The sequence below is a fragment of the Panulirus ornatus genome, chromosome 16 (genome assembly GCF_036320965.1).
Source record: "Panulirus ornatus isolate Po-2019 chromosome 16, ASM3632096v1, whole genome shotgun sequence".
NCBI lineage: Eukaryota > Metazoa > Arthropoda > Malacostraca > Decapoda > Palinuridae > Panulirus > Panulirus ornatus.
Genome location: NC_092239.1, coordinates 11,703,320 through 11,719,603, shown reverse-complemented (window position 1 = coordinate 11,719,603; position 16,284 = coordinate 11,703,320). Strand labels below are relative to the sequence as shown.

At 41.1% G+C, this 16,284-nt stretch overlaps 1 protein-coding gene across 3 annotated transcripts in view; it reads right to left on the bottom strand.

Moving 5' to 3' along the window:
- LOC139754137 (A disintegrin and metalloproteinase with thrombospondin motifs 5-like) overlaps nucleotides 1-16,284 on the bottom strand; it is a 461,304-nt gene that overhangs the window by 367,374 nt on the left and 77,646 nt on the right. For all 3 annotated transcript variants that reach the window (XM_071671263.1, XM_071671262.1, XM_071671265.1), the window contains exon 3: nucleotides 12,247-12,307. The gene's annotated coding sequence lies outside the window, so the exon portion shown is untranslated. The remainder of the gene's footprint in view (nucleotides 1-12,246; nucleotides 12,308-16,284) is intronic.

Here is a 16,284-nt window from a genome sequence, read left to right as displayed (position 1 = left end):
ATATATATATATATATATATATATACGTTCATGCTTGGTAGTCGAAAACGAGGAATAATGTACACAGAAGAGAAATATACATATATATATATACATATATATATATATATATATATATATATGAACTCACACACATGCACACACCAAGAGATGCATAATCACACTCACGGACACACAAAAATCATTTCTGAAGATACACACATCCACACATGAAGTGAGCTGAAGTGTGTATATGTGCATTACACGCACGGGTAAAAATCTCTATCCAAATAATACACAAGAATCGCGCACACACCCACACACAAACACACCCACACACAAACACACACACACACACACACTAGTACTATAAGCCAGGTATAGTGTTGTGACCCATGAATTACAGGGGAGTCCCAGATAATACAACCCTGTTATTCCCCATTCCCTTTAGAGATGGGTCTATAAAATGGGCACCTGGCGAAACTATATATATTCTTAAGACCTGCCCCACAGGTTCCTTTATTCCTTAAGAGGCTCCTGCATCACTCAGGAGGCTAGCCACGACCACTTGTCGGGACCACAGGTCATAAAGTGCGACCTTTTGTGTGCGTTTATATGCAGACATTGCAGGAGAACAAGAGTAGCAAGTGCTACGTGTCTTCTTTAAGCTAATTGCAAAGTGGACATGAACGGTGTTGGCCCTGTCGAGACGGTGTTTGTAATGTCTCAGTACTGGGTGGCGTTCGGAGTGTGAGCGGGAGAGGGTGACACGCACACACATATAAACATACATATATATATACATAAATATGGCTAACATCATTATCACCCACAGCGTCGTCTGTTTACTGATCACCCAACCATTCTGACGACATTTGAATGTGACGACACTACGGACACTTCTGTTAAACGCTTCGACGAAGAAGAAAAAACCATCTATTCACACATGCTCTGTCGAGACTAAATATAATCTGTCGGCGGTCAAAGGTAATTAATCTTTCAAAAGCAAAGGCATACACTGTTGAGGTACAGGTGGTGATCGAGAGATCGTATTGTATCCAAAATGACCAATGCCAATTAGTGTGGTGCATTACGTCAAGGCTCCTTTACGTACACTGTAAAAATCTGAGTATTAATGATGGGGATAATTACCAGGTTTTTTTCTTTTCTTTACTTCCCTCGTGATGCAGTTTTACTCCACACAAACAAACCTTCCTGCAGAGCCTCTGTCGCAACTGGGACGTATCTCTTTGTTTTATAGACTCCGATCTTTTATGCAGAGCCGTTTCGAAAAATGAAGGTGTCGATATATAGTCATTATAGAAACTGGGAGTATATGTATATATAGTCATTATAGAAACTGGGAGTATATGTATATATAGTCATTATAGAAACTGGGAGTATATGTATATATAGTCATTAAAGAAACTGGGAGTATATGTATATGTAGTCATTATAGAAACTGGGAGTATATGTATATATAGTCATTACAGAAACTGGGAGTATATGTATATATAGTCATTACAGAAACTGGGAGTATATGTATATATAGTCATTACAGAAACTGGGAGTATATGTATATCTGTTTTATATTGCATTTCTTTTTGAGATATACTGCATCTCAAAACAGTGGCGTGGGTACGACGAAAGAGGGGGAGGGTGGGTGGCTTTTGTTCACAGGAAAATCATCATTCTGAATCAGCCAAAAAAGGAAAAAAAAAAAGTTTTCTGAATGTGATCATCATTTTTAGTCTCTCTCTCTCTCTCTCTCTCTCTCTCTCTCTCTCTCTCTCTCTCTCTCTCTCTCTCTCTCTCACGCGTGTCCTCGAGCCCTGGGCAACTCACTCCACGGTGCTGTAGCTCCGCCCTCACGCGGCATTGAGCACGACATCATCCGGTCCAGTTGGGACAAGTTGACCTTACAGGCCAACCTGCGTGTTGGCTTGCGTGCGCGTGGCGTGGGCAGGCAGCCTGGTGAACAGCCACCGTGCTACCTTGCCGATGGAGAGAGAGAGAGAGAGAGAGAGAGAGAGAGAGAGAGAGAGAGAGAGAGAGAGAGAGAGAGAGAGTCTGTGTGTCTGTGTGTGCGCTCGTGCCTTCGGCATCCTCTTGGAGACCCACTTCGGAGAACCGGGTTCTTTAGTTCTGGGAAAACAATGAAGGAGAAAGAGTCCTCACGTCTACTCCAAGATGACTTTAAACTACCAACGAATTAAAATGATTTCTGACGGCGTCGTTGGCTATAATTTTTTTTTTTTTTTTTTTTTTTTTTTAAGAGGAACAACACCAAACCCTTCCTCGCCCTTCACTCCCTACCCACCAAACCCTTCCTCACCCTTCACGCCCTACCCACCAAACCCTTCCTCGTCCTTCACGCCCTACCCACCAAACCCTTCCTCGCCCTTCACGCCCTACCCACCAAACCCTTCCTCACCCTTCACGCCCTACCCACCAAACCCTTCCTCGCCCTTCACACCAAATGCTGATATACTCTAAGTGTTTCAGTTCCATATATTTGACAAGGAACCTTACTTCACACCCTTACCCTCCACCTTTAAATTTCTAAGAAAACTTTTAATATACACCAGAGTCTACAACGGCTTTCTTTGTCAGCAATATATTCCTATTAGTCCACGGGGAAATGAAACACGATAAGTTCCCAAGTGCACTTTCGTGAAATAATCACATCATCAGGGGAGATATAAGACAGAAATATAAGACAGTTGATATACAACGAAGAGACGTAGCTAGGACGCCATTAGGTAAACAAGTGACTGTCCCTATATATATATATATATATATATATATATATATATATATATATGTATATATATATATATATATATATATATATATATATATATATATATATATATATATATATATATATACACTGCATATAACACAAATGAATACATATCCTGTGGCGTCCTGAACACCTCCATCATACAGAACTAGGTCGTAAGTGTAGTTCCACAACGTCTAACATTAGGTTACAGACAGACTCCACCTGCAACCTGAGAATTCAACCTCAGACGCAGAACCCTCGACTTACCACCACCTTTAACTCTTACCTCACGTGAGTACTTGCGGTTTGGCATTTACGGCCTTACAAAGAGCATTTCCGTTTTACAAAGGGAGTAGCAATATTACCCCGCCTGCAATACACTTTGAAGTTCCTTCGTTCCTCTCTCAAAAAGTTCACGCTAAACTTTCCTGGTAATAATTTGCTACTTCGGATGACCACAAAATGGGTAGATTTCCTTTCGCAGCTATATTTCGGTTGGCCGATCCACTTTCTGAAAACAAGTGTTCTTTATGGACTTAGAATAATGTAACCATACCAGAGAAATGTCTTGTTACAGCTTCTATAGCAACCCAGAAAGTAATCTAATCCTTTCTCTTGATTATAAAGAGGAGAAGGGCGAGATCTTACGCAGTGTCGAGATGATATGTGTTTAGATTTCAGGATATACATTGTTAACCTTATTAAAAGATTACTCTGCGTAGATCGTAAAGACTGGATGACAGTAAGACCCGTAGGTGGAAATTCTCGTTCACTGAACCACGTTATCAGCATATTCTAATCATGACAGTGAGTGGTTAAGCCTGGAAATTATGGCATTTGTACATGCTCCATATTCATTTCCTCTACACAGTGTAAGAAAATATGGTAAAAAAAAATTCGAATAATATATACCTCCCCCAAAAAAAATAAAAGCTGGAGTGTGCGGCCAGAGAGAAAAACGAAGCGGTTTTTATTTTTTCAATCTTTTTTTTCTTTTTTTGACTTCCAAGGTCTCAACCTTCGCCTTGTTCCTCGGGAATCCACAACAGAATATTAAAAGCTCCATCTTAGATTCAAAGTGTCCGCTGCCGGGCCTTGTAGCCCAAATGTTACAAAAGCCCTTGTGTAGCACACCCATGTCTGTTGCTCGAGCCTAGACCGATCAGTTTTTAATGGGTTGACCAACATCACATAACCTGCTTCATCCAACCCCAAGTGAATGGCAAAAAAAAATTCCCTTTTTAACTTGGCATTTACGTAAATATTTTACAGTAATCGGGTCTTTAAAAGAGTACTGTAACTTGTATAGCATCTTGAGAGATGTATTGATTCTTTCATATTGTGTTGCAGTCGTCATTCATATTGATCTAGCGTGTTATAATGGGGGGGCAGACAACGTCACTACACTCTCTTGATCTACGGCTCCGCACGGTGGACGTGGCCGGCTTCCTAAGCGCTGCACGAATCCCATAAACACAGAAGGGATCCCTGAGTAAGTACACACACACAGACACACACACACACACACATATATATATATATATATATATATATATATATATATATATATATTAAACATATATATACATATAACAAGAGTAGCTTTTTAGGATGAAAAAGACATGCCCAGACGTAAACGACACTACAGAATGCGTCAGTTCTTTAAAAGGTAATTTTCTGAATCTAGACGCCGAGAGAAGGAACTCTTACCTTTGCGTAGGCAAACCCAAACTGAAAGAATGGTGACATTCCCCACAGTGACTTTTTCTTAAGATGGAAGTGGGGCGACATTCCCCACAGTGATTTTTTAAAGATATACAACGAAAACAAATGGGTGAGAAAGATAAGCCCCATACAATAGGCTCGCCAGACACATGTAGCACCATTCCATCTCCCATGGTCTACTGCTCCTATTATTAATGATACGCAGAAGACTGTTATGGGCTGATCACCCTGCAAAGTAGGTACTATCATGACCAATACATACTCAATAAATCGTAACGAATCACCCAACCTTAATAGATGAAGTCAGGATTTACCTTTAATGACCCATAATGAAATCCATTAAACCTTATAAACCAGGGGATTAAACTTAAAACAATTATTAGTCCCACATATCATGCTGTCATTATGGGATAAGTATTATAATCCATGACCAGTAATCGAGGGGATGATTAAAGGCCACATGAGAGTAAATGCAATTATATACATATACCGCACACACGCAAGCTCCTCTCCGCTCGGCTCTGTATTACACACACAGCAACTCAAGCGTCGTCTGAGGCTAGGCTGTGTTATCGCCAACGGCCGAAAGGAAGGACTGTTTCGTGGAGGAACTTCGCGCTTCAACGGAGTCCATCCTGCCTGCCCCTGCTGCTGGGCGGAGTGCAGCCTTGATGCTGATGGAGTCTGGTGCCAAGCAAGAGCCTAGTGTCACGTGTCACGTTAAGGCCTGCTGTCACTTGTCACGTGTCACGTTAAGGCCTGCTGTCACGTGTCACGTAACAGCCTGGTCAGAGTGGTACTCCGAGAAGAGAATTTGGGATGGACCGTCCAAGAAGCCGCGGTGATTCCAGGATATATACACCGTACACACCAGTCGTCTCCTGCATATATTTTTCATCGTTAAATTCTCTCTTTTACATCGCGACACTTGTAAATACGATTCAGCTCTGCGATACAGTGCTACTGGCGAGTGAACCTTTCGCAGCACACTGGTTGGAGAGCAGTTTGATATATATATATATATATATATATATATATATATATATATATATATATATATATATATATAAATCCCTGGGGGTAGGGGAGAAAGAATACTTCCCACGTATTCCCTGCGTGTCGTAGAAGGCGACTAAAAGGGAAGGGAGCGGGGGGCTGGAAATCCTCCCCTCTCATTTTTTTTTTAATTTTCCAAAAGAAGGAACAGAGAAGGGGGCCAGGTGAGGATATTCCCTCAAAGGTCCAGTCCTCTGTTCTTAACGCTACCTCGCTAATGCGGGAAATGGCGAATAGTATGAAAAAAAAACATATATATATATATGATGTATGGAGGAACAAACAGGGATTTCCCCATGAATATTCTGCATTCTGTACAAAGGATGATCATTCATGACAGTTATACTACACTGTACAATACCTTCCCTCACTCTCTCTCTCTCTCTCTCTCTCTCTCTCTCTCTCTCTCTCTCTCTCTCTCTCTCTCTCTCTCGGCGATCAGAAAACACAGATGTGACCCACAACGAAAGGCCTGAATTATCATCTCCCGTTGCCTCAGCCTACACGCATCTATAATCTACTTTACACACACACACACACACACACACACACACACACACACACACACACACACACACATACACAAACACATGCACACACACATACACATACATGCACACACACAAACACACACATACACACACATGCACACGTGTAAACAGAAGGACACAGTAATGCACACGCAGATATATGGACGGACACAAAAGTACACACAAAAACACTGCATAAAAACGCACGCGCATAAGCACACAAATACACACGTGTGCACAGAAACAATGTGTGCACAGAAACAATGTGTGTGTGTGTGTGTGTGTGTACATACGATACAAACGTGGTACATTACATAAAAGGCTAAGAGAACGGGCAACACGAGTGTAAAACTAAGAGAACGGGCAACATGAGAGTAAAACTCTCTCCTCACACACACACACACACACACACACACACAAATTCATGATGATAAGTATACGACTCTGGTTTCCACTCAATCTATTAATAACACTGTGAAGGTAAGCCGACGAAAATGAATTTTCATCTGTTTTATTCGCTCTTAAAAGAATGTTGTTTTCCCTCCCCCTCATAATAGAATTCATGACCTGATTTTTTTTTTTCAGAAGTTTTCCCAGTTGATTTCATCCTTAGGTAACTAGCGTACGAGTATTTTTCAGCATTTTCAAAAGAGGACAAAGAGTGCATTATCTTTTCCCTCCCTGGCATAAAAAATGAGCCGCGAATTCTGGCCCAGGAAGCAGAGAGACAATACAATTGAATATATGAAAATTCCAACAATAAAAAAAAAGGAATATACTAGTTGGATTAAGAATGATGTAGATGGTTTGAAATCTATTACTGTCAACCTTCGAAAATGAAATATGAAAAATTACAACTGCTTCCCTATATCAGGTAAATGATCGTAAAATGATGGTACAATACTTTATGCTAATAATCTATATTAAATAAGGCATCAGCTGCAGTGTCAAATCTCCTCTTTCGAGTTTCTTAAACAAAAACAAAAAACAAAAAACAAATGAATCAATCTCAGAACACCACTTCATCATATCAAACCATAATGTTTACCTGTGCATTATCATTTATCTATCAGTCCACTTTCTACAAGTTCCTGGATGAAAATTCGCGGGACAAATTTTCATAACAGGACTGGGAAAAATATGTAGAGCATATCATAATGCCATAAAGGTAAATGCTATTTTGACATGAAGAGTTATGGAGGTAGTGGCTTGTATACTACATGACTAAAGATGGTATTTCTATCTAAACATATCCCAAGTAATTGTTCTTCGTTCACTTCGACCTACGACGAACAACAGATTCAAGTGAACAAGTAACTGTTCTTCATGCACCTCGACAAGTGTTTATCCAAGAACATTTCAAATCGAACAGAAAACGGTCAATCTAGTCTCTCTACTTTTTTCCTCGACCACACACTGAAATAATCATCGAACCTAATCGTTACAGTAGATTAAATCCCTGAATTAATAAAGGTCAAAGGGGATAGAACACCACCTTGAATACGCGTACCACGTACCACCGTACCACGCCCGTCTAATGATGATGGAGAACCGTGTGTATGTTGATCATTGGTTAGCGTAATTACATCACCCAATTTGCCCGTTTTGATGGTGATTTTGTGCAACAACGGATGAAAAAGAATTCCCGTGTAGCTGAAACCTAATCCTGAGATGTTCATAGACTCGTACCCTTAAACCGCTTTGGTTATACGCGATAACCGTAATCTGTTTATCCGAATATCTTTTTTTTTCTCTCTCTCTCTAACTGACACTAATCATTTGCCGTCTTTGAGCGAATCTATTTGTAAAATGATCGACTTAATTCTGCATAATATTTTTTCTGTTTTGTAATTGTCGTGATTATAGAATATTTCTCTTCCGCTGTCCAGAACTGAAAAACAATAGATTTGTGCTAGACATTTGACCACAGTCAAGCTGTGTTCTGGCTTTGTGTGAACAAATGCTCCAGGGCGATAGATAAACGAGCCTACGAATCTACCTCTCTTTCGAAATGTGTACCACCGTTGAGCAACGCGGAAACCAACGGGTGCCACACGAAACATTTGCTCCACGCTGTTAAAACCAACAATAAAGCCACAACTTTCTGGAGCCAACGTATGTCAATCACCTAAATGGTTCGAGCTTCGAATGACTAACCAAAGTCAGTCATTCGCACGAAGCGAGGTGCTTCATCGAGTCCACATGAGGACAGTGCCCTTATAAAACAGGCCATACAAGGTATGCAAGGGGTTCCGTGACGGACGCTCCTCCACCCTCATCCAAACTCAATAACAACATTGCCCTGTTCACACATTCAGAACCAACAGCAGTATCTGGGGAAGATGACATCTCTCCTCTTCCCACTGTATACCCGAGGCTAACTGTGAGACATTGCCGTTGAGAGACTCTAACATCATTTTCTATCTGTACGAACAGCATGGTTGAGTCCAAGGTTTAAAATGTTGAACCGCATGTGCACAGTAGATGGCAAAGACATAATCCTTTCCACGCACGCAATCATTCACTTAAAAACGGGTATACAATTACACACACACTTAACGTGCCTTGGCGAAAAACGTATTATATACATAGGCAGCTTTTCTATCGACCTACTTGCTCGTAGTGGCTGGCTCACTAAGCATTGCCTTAACACCCTTCATGATTTGGACCTGACTTTCTTCCATGAAATTTACTCTACAGAAAACATTTACAAAGTTCACGTCTACATATACAGGGGGAGGGACCCGCGTGCACCGCACCACAATTTAATTTGAATCTGAATGGTTTCGTACGACTGTAGTGGATTACCTGGTGAGCGAATGTGATTGAACGTGTAAGCTAAGGAGATGGTGAACAGCTAGCTGACGATGTGTGCCTGGGGGGCAACAATGCTGTTGTAACGGAAAGAATGCCATCGACCATCACTCACAAAAGGTGCGGTATTGACCATTTTCTTTGGTGGAATAACATGTGCGTCAAGGAAAACGGATGGAAAATTTTGAGTAAGCTTCTCAAAAATCTGGACATTCTATTCAGTATCTTACGAGCAAATTTCCAAAGTGCTCAGAAACAACAGTCCTTCCTACCCCCATTTTCTGTTCTTCATGACTGAAGTTACGCCATTGCATTATCTATATTTTCACTTGTTATACCCAATATTTTCATTTTATTCTTCTTACCAAAATACCTCAGGGCAAGATAATATCAAAAAACTACTCTAATATAATATTTTCAGCCTTATCTTCTTCGTAGACCCCAATGGAAATTTGCCATGGCCAAATAATTTAATCTGTAACGCGACATCTAGTAATTTCTATTTATCTTCGCACATTCAAATTTCCTTACGTGCTATACAGTAACTGCGATTCAAAATATTCTTATTCAATCTACTCTCTCCCCTGTATCACTCTCGTTGCTAGATTTATGACCAATGAATGCAACAGGATACCGCTTCCTCCTTCGTTTAACATTCGTTGATCATGTTGGGTACAAAAAAATACTTCCTGTAATCATATTTCATGAATAATGGGTCAGTTTGGGATCCCAGGTGGATAAAGTCCTTTTTAAAAAAAGGTCGAAAAGGGAGAACAGATATGTAGGTTAAGGATGACACTAAATTTTGCAGGTTTCAATACAACTCAGATGTGGATGTTAGTGTGAGTTGCAGTGTTTTGTGTGTGTGTGTGTGCGTGTCTGTGTGTGTGTGCGCGTCTGTGTGTGTGTGAGTGTGTGTGTGTGTGTGTGTGCGCGTGTGAAAGTGTCTGAGTGTGTGTGTGTGTATGTGTGTGTGTGTGTGTGTGTATGTGTGTGTGTGTGTGTGTGTGTGTGTATGTGTGTGTGTGTGTGTGTGTGTGTGCGTGCGTCTGAGTGTGTGTGTGTGTGTGTGTGTGTGTGTGTGTGTGTGTGTGTGTAAAAGTTAACCTTTAACCTAAACCGTAATTTGTTAAGTCAAGGATCATTGGTGTAGTGATGGGTGTATAGGGAAGATAAAGGGGTGATGAAAATGAAAGTGTTTTGAAAATGAGAGTTTACTCAGACCCTGACAAGCTCTCCTCCCCCCCCCCCCCCTCCCCTAAAACGATCCAAAGTGGGATAAAAGCCAACCAGAAGACGTCACAAAATAATTGGAGAAATTACATACTGAAGACCCGGATATTGCTACAGCTAATGGGGGCGATACAAAGTTCCCTATGAGAATTGTTTGAGGACGAGTTAAGAAAAAAAAAAAAACCTACACTTGCCTTGAACTGGCCTTCTGCAGCCTGCAGAACACTAGAGTAATACTCGACAGCTGTATGAGTATAACCTGCACAAGATAATGCTGATTCGAACACTTAAAAACGTACAAAATCTACACAACTTAGGCTTGTGAAGAAGTGGTGTAAAAAAAAAGGCGAATAAAAACGGTCTTAAAACCTACAGCTAACAAGTCTAAACGCTTATACCAGAGTAACATACATTTAAAGGCAACTGCTGAAGACCAGATAACTAATACTAATGATGCACAACTGGCAATCTAAAGTCGAACAGTTCAGTAAACAAAATATGATCTGATTAACACGATAACCAAGAAAACACAAAACTCAGTAAAGAACAAATTGAAGGGACGGATTGTGTGAATACGTTTTCTATCTATCCATTTCTACCATACGTATACAATCATGCATAACACACACATCTACCTACATGCGCCTATAGCTCCGAAACCCACCTAGCTCGTGTCAGAAATGACACACAAGAGAACAGGACTTCAATGACAAGAACCCTTATTAAGCTAAGACCTGGCAATTATTAAAGAAAAAGAAACAATCCTAAAAGAAAATGATCCCGTATACAAAAGCGTGCTCAAAAGAACTCCACAGGGGGAAAAAAAAGGCATTGTTAAAACTTTAAACGCAGAATACATGGACACTGTTCGTCAAAAAACGGATCCACTCACTACCACTGCCAAAATCAACACGCTATTGTTTCTCTAGGCTACGTCTCTCGTACTTATGGTATAACGATAATTTCAGCAAAGGACTGAGAAAATATTTCTCAACACTGAGTTTTTAGCCTTCTATTCACTCGCTCCTTTTGCTCCTAGACTATAAAAAAAATTACACGAAAAATATCTCTAAAAAGTCTGAAATGTTTCCCCAAGTCAGGTAAATGGTTCGTTTGTTTACTCAAGATCAACATGTACATAGTCTGGACGATGTTCTCGACGTAGTCAACACAGTGCAGATACGAACCGAAGTCTGGGACACGTCAGCTTAAAGTCGTAACAAACATAGAGGGGGCTAGGCACAGAGTCGACCAGGGTTATACCAGGTCTTAAACGCCTGGTAGAAGCCATAAGAAGTCCTATCTCGACGAGCAGAGGGGCTCGGAGCAGCTTCGACCAGGTTCGTACATGCTTGGTCGAAGCCGTGCTTTGTTTTCTGTTCAGACGCATAAACGAATAGTTCAATACAGCTTCGAGCGGACGCGTACCGTGATTCAGAAAATGTGGAGTCGAAGGTGCACCGAACCCTTTGTATCGACAGGCAAAGATTGAGGGCTTATTACAGGCCTTTAGTCCCATCATCTTTAAAATGAAATGTATTATTTATGGGCGAATGAGGTACTTCATTACCGTGCGATACTTTAAAAAGAAAATATACTTATCTATAACTTTTCCTTAACGAGTATATGAAACGCGCGTCGTAAAGAAATTTAAAACTTTCGTTCACCTGGAATTCCCACACAAAGCTAATGTGCTGCAGGACTGCAAGAATAATACTGATAATAAAAGTTGTATCTGAAATAATTCATTCAAGAACTGACGAACGTCTTCGGAAAGAACTAATGACAGTTGCAATTTTCGAAGCGCAGTTTGAATATGAAACTATCGAATGAAACAGTTTCGTCTACTGTGAAACAAGAAATACAACGTGCCTTCAGAAGAGCAAAACCTAAATTAAACGAAAACAATCTATATAACTTAAACAATTTAAAGCTTAGCTTACCTGGCGTTGAATCACTTTGAAGGACGGTGTGATATTTGATGGAAAAACAAACGTATCCAAAAAATGAAGCACTTCAAAACAATCAATGATAGTGACACCAACATGAATCAGTTACGTTATTCGGCCCCTTTAGTGCCATCCAATCTTTGTGTACGTTTGTTTCGCCATCAAGACTTACCTGAATGATGTGATGGGGACGAGATGATCCTCTGACTCATGTCCTAGAGATCCGATCCCACCTGAAAATCATCCACGCAAAATGTCAGTCAGTTCGTCACCGTAAAAGACACCTCGACAGTTATGTGTTTTCAGTACGTTTATGGAACAATGTCTTTTCTACATTAAGTTTGAAAATACACGTCATGAGACATTAATGTTCACTGTCAGTTCAACCACAGATGGAAAAGTCAAACGAGCACGTGTCACACTAAGACGGATATAGAGTGATTGTTGACAACGTTCAGCTGACTTTTCAAGCCGTAAATAACTTTTCACTATTGTACAACTACCGGGTATCGAACACTATAAAACACTATGTCACTATAGTCTTCTGAGTTATATGTCGCAACACGCCTGGTTTTTCAAACGCTAGCACTCGACTAAGACGTTTAAGAGTGCAATCACGACCACGGAACTTCAGTCTATGTTTGCACATACAGAGACGTGAGAGATCTGAAGAAAAATGATTAAATTGACTAAAACGTCAACAAAGTAAGAGAGTTGCCAACTCATATGTATTTATGAAATTGACGTCGTAAAAGTGATGGTTTTAACCAACAGGAACAACAAATATTCACTGTTATTTAAGGAAAATTATACGAAATAATAATTTTTTGATAACCACAAATTCTGACTTCAAATGCTAGGTCGTTCCGAAATTCTGGGAATCTTAATATTTAGCCAGGCCTGTCACATGGACGCCGGGCAATTGTGAGGCACATGGACCCTCCTCACAATGTGGACACTACTTCTCTATATAACCTAACATCGTTCTACTACTACACAAAAGCCCTAAGTTTCGCCTGGTTGGGGAGTGCCTATAACATTCTCAAAGTCGTAGAATGAACGACAATTTTCCCTCCAGCAGACGACATGGCCGAAACACCCACGAGATGCATAGTTGCCAGCTACTCACATACGCTCCAGAGGGCACCTTCTTGCTTTTCTTTCACGAATCAACACAGTGATGCTCCGAAATATTTGTATAATAACTTCACCAGAATCCTCCCCTCCGAGCTGTTTGGATGAAACTGTTTCTACATGACAATGATGCAATTATGATGCATTGCTCCGTGGTCAACCTTAATTTTATATAGAAAGTTTGTGAACACTCGCTTAGATTGCTATGTAGGTGACTTGCTTGTAACTCACTAGAACCACCGTTCTTATGCTACAAAACACACACACACACACATATATATATATATATATATATATATATATATATATATATATATATATATATATATATATCATATTATTCGCCATTTCCCGCAATTAGCGAGGTAGCGTTATTATATATATATATATATATATATATATATATATATATATATATATATATATATATATATATATACATACATATATATATATATATAAACCCCAGAACCCCTCCTACAGGGGTTCCTGCAGCCCCAACACTTCTTTATCAAGATAGACTTCTTTGAAGCGAGGAGCTTCCTTGACAAGACTTCTCGTGAAATAACGGTGATTTGTCCTCACAAAAAGGGTACAGGCTTTGTGTTCAGTAATGCTAACTACTACTGTGTGTGTGTGTGTGTGTGTGTGTGTGTGTAGTCGGACTCCACCTGCTTGTCAAACAGCTCCTCGCTTCAAAGAAGTCTATCCTGGTCGTGAACTCCTAAGGCTACAGAAACCCCCTTGGGGAAGGAGTCCTGGAGTAGATAGATAGATGAATACATACATATATAGATAGAGAGATAGATAGACAGACAATTAGACAGAAGAAAGAAAACGCAGACACAGCTTATCGAGTGCGATGATTTTATGGGGCTTTTGGATGATCGCACTTTGGCAGGCGCTGCCGAGTTCTTGTTCGCAGATCTCCCCCCCCCCCCCCCTCTCTCTCTCTCTCTCTCTCTCTCTCTCTCTCTCTCTCTCTCTCTCTCTCGTGAGAAAACTCGGGGAATCGTGGGCTAGGGTGGGGGGGGGGGGGGGGGGGGGATCCTAACTCCCTTTAACCCTTTCCCAATGCGAGATCATCACCTCCATCCCGGTGACTGCCGACAACTTACCCACATATTGTTGCCAGACGCCTCAATTACAACCTCGGGAGAGTGCAACGTGCCAGGCTAGGCCTGTGGGATCCAGGACCATCGATGTCATTTCAGATAAAACAGGTGGAAGATTTAAAAGGATGGGAGACAGAGTCTATATCAAAGATGTCCACGACTTCCCCTCCCTCCTTTTTTTTTTCCCCCCCCCCGAGTGTTTCACATTCCCGACATTAAACTACTTCCTCAGGACCCACACTATCTTCCAACAGCGATAGATTTAAGGGAGCATAAAAAAAAAAGCACTGAATTTTACGTAAGAAAAGACTCTGAGCCTCTATTTAGATTCCTGGCCCACAGAAGACACAACACGACCCAAGATTGGGTGATGTTAGGATCGACAGTTCTCCCTGGATTGCCATTCGTGTTTCCCGCCTCAGCCTTCAGCGATCTGGTGTTGTCTGGAAAGCCGCCAGAAGCCTTGCGGAGACCCACAGGTGCCTAGCTAGGGTAACGCCTAGGACGACTCACTCAAACCCACCTCTCCACTGACTCGCTCGTAGAACAGCGGCGATAAAACCTGGACCTTGCTTACTTGACCGAAACTAATGCTCGCGTAAGGATGGCCCATCTATATGCTGTTAAGGGCCACACTACTCAGGAAGACGAGTACCTAAGAAGACTAATTACTTACTGCCCTAAACTCTTCTCTTGGTACTCGTCATCACCCCTACGCTCCGTGCACCTTTCCCTAGCTGCCCCTGAATACCACTTTATCCGGGAAAGAAAAGTTGCCGACTACCACTTAATGGCCCAACATGCATGAAACTGCAAGAGTTCTGTAGGACGACACGCTCGGTATACAGTGAGCTCAACTACATTAACCCAAGAAGTCTCGCTTTTGGCTCACTGTCCAGTAGGAGGAGAACCGTAGCTCCCTAAGAGTGATGGAAGTGGCAAGGGGCCTGACGCTGTAAAAAAAAAAAACCATATACCTGGAAGAGAGGCCAAGCAACTGGTAGCTTCTTCCACCTTGGCTGATAACTATTTGGAGACGACCTCAGACGACCTTGTTGATGCTGCTACAGGCTTCAAGGAGCGGTAAAAGAGAGGAAAAGACGAAAGCGCTTGAACTACAATTCCTCTTTGTTCCAGCTGTTCCGGAGACAAATGGGACCTTGAAGACGGAGTGTTCCTCACATCTTTAATGACCTTGGCTCCAAGTAAATCGAATCAACTAAGAACGAGGAAGCAGCTGGCTTAATACTTCAGCGCCTTCCCATCCTGTTGAGGAAAGCAAGTTTCATTATCGGTTCACTTATCACTCAACTACCGATGTGAACATTCCTCTAAACATCGCCTGGAAATTGGACAGATAATTCCTCTAGACATCGCCTGAAAATGGGACAAAGTCCCCAAGATATTGCATTATACTTGTATCCCTTCATTTCTGTGTAGTATCTGAAGCCAAATGAACTTTGGAGATATGAGTTTCAGATTCCCATAACAAATGCACAGAACTATAAGCACTAAAGGCTCTCTCTCTCTCTCTCTCTCTCTCTCTCTCTCTCTCTCTCTCTCTCTCTCTCTATCTATATCTATCTATCTATCTATCTTCACCATACGCCATAAGTACCATCAACAGTCACATGATAAAATTCCAAGCATTATATACATTCATATACATTTCACTGTATCATTTTCCTTGAGCCATTATCTGAACATATTTCAAGAAAACCTGAAGTCTATGTTTACAACTCGGAAAACCGTTAATTGGTTTCTGCCATAAACTAATTACGAGCTCTCCAGCTGCCAGGAAGTTGAAGCCATGGTGGATTTATTCTCGTCCAGGTTCATTTTGTGAGAGTGATATAGTGAAGATGCTTAAATTATGGGAAATGGGGTAGAGCCTCACTGTTGCTAGTTGATATAGTGAAGATGTTCAAATCATCCCACTGTTACAGGGTAATACAGTGATG